Source organism: Xenopus tropicalis, chromosome 10 (assembly GCF_000004195.4).
Source record: "Xenopus tropicalis strain Nigerian chromosome 10, UCB_Xtro_10.0, whole genome shotgun sequence".
In the NCBI taxonomy this organism is placed as follows: Eukaryota; Metazoa; Chordata; class Amphibia; order Anura; family Pipidae; genus Xenopus; species Xenopus tropicalis.
The window spans coordinates 30,567,203-30,569,408 of record NC_030686.2 but is presented as its reverse complement, the minus strand read 5'-3'; positions in this window follow the sequence as shown (position 1 = coordinate 30,569,408).

Below are 2,206 nucleotides of genomic sequence, written 5' to 3'. Positions count from 1 at the left end.
TGCTCCCAATCCTACTGCCTTTGCAAATCTCTCTTCATATACAGTTAACATGAAGCAAAATATTGTTGAAAGTCATTTTGCCTGCCTACTCTTATCTACACTGGTAGGGTACGTGCGTTGTGCTGCCTTGGCACAGCTTGAATGCAGGTATTGTTACCGAGCAGTATAGCCCAGGAGAGCGGAACAAAGGCAAGAATCTGCTTTTTCACTGGTATCCCTCAGCTGCGTTGGCGTTTCTTAAACACAGTTTACTATTTTAATTTTTAGATAGAGCTAAACCAGCAGTGAAAGTGTTTAGGAGAACGCCACTAAGCAAGGTGCCCATGATGCACTACAAACTGAAGAGTCGTAAGTATTATGCCATATTGTGTATAAGTCAGACTTTGCAAAACTCATAGTTAGGCATAGTTAACCAGTTGCATGGCTGTCACACCGCTTTAAAGGATGTTTACAAGGTAAATAAAACTCACAAAGATTATACCAAGTCTATTAACCCATAGGAACCAATCAGATGTGTGATTTCCAGGATTGTTAGTTACAGCACATGCAAGGCACTGTCCGAGTAAGTGTCTGGGCTGGGACAGAGCTGACTGGTTTACGTACATGTAGCTGAGACCAGCAGTCTGTGCAAAGAACAGACAGATACTGCTTTCACTAAAACATAGATTAACAAGTATATTTAGAGTAATTATATATAGAGTAATTAATGTACTATGTAATGGAACATTGCAAACAGTTACATTTTTGTTATTAGACAAAAGCATTCCTTCACTGTATATTTACACATCAGTCAGAGCTGCCATATTGCTTGCCTCTTCTCCATAAACATCAAGAACACATTGTTACATAGTTACATAGGGTTGAAAAAAGACCCATCAACTTCAACCCTTCCAAGTAAACCCAGCACCCACAAACCTATACTGACCTATTTATACACTCACATACAGACCCATACTGACCTATCTATCCACTCACATACAGACCCATACTGACCTATCTATCCACTCACATACAGACCCATACTGACCTATCTATCCACTCACATACAGACCCACACTGACCTATCTATCCACTCACATACAGACCCATACTGACCTATCTATACACTCACATACAGACCCATACTGACCTATCTATCCACTCACATAGAGACCCACACTGACCTATCTATACACTCACAAACAGACCCATACTGACCTATCTATCCACTCACATACAGACCCATACTGACCTATCTATCCACTCACATACAGACCCACACTGACCTATCTATACACTCACAAACAGACCCACACTGACCTATCTATCCACTCACATACAGACCCACACTGACCTATCTATACACTCACAAACAGACCCACACTGACCTATCTATACACTCACATACAGACCCACACTGACCTATCTATCCACTCACATACAGACCCATACTGACCTATCTATCCACTCACATACAGACCCACACTGACCTATCTATACACTCACAAACAGACCCATACTGACCTATCTATCCACTCACATACAGACCCACACTGACCTATCTATACACTCACAAACAGACCCACACTGACCTATCTATACACTCACATACAGACCCACACTGACCTATCTATCCACTCACATACAGACCCACACTGACCTATCTATCCACTCACATACAGACCCATACTGACCCATCTATACACTCACATACAGACCCATACTGACCTATCTATCCACTCACATACAGACCCATACTGACCTATCTATCCACTCACATACAGACCCATACTGACCTATCTATCCACTCACATACAGACCCATACTGACCTATCTATACACTCACATATAGACCCATACTGACCTATCTATCCACTCACATACAGACCCATACTGACCTATCTATCCACTCACATACAGACCCATACTGACCTATCTATCCACTCACATACAGACCTATACTGACCTATCTATCCACTCACATACAGACCCATACTGACCTATCTATCCACTCACATACAGACCCATACTGACCTATCTATACACTCACATATAGACCCATACTGACCTATCTATCCACTCACATACAGACCCATACTGACCTATCTATCCACTCACATACAGACCCATACTGACCTATCTATCCACTCACATACAGACCCACACTGACCTATCTATCCACTCACATACAGACCCATACTGACCTATCTATATACTCACATACAGA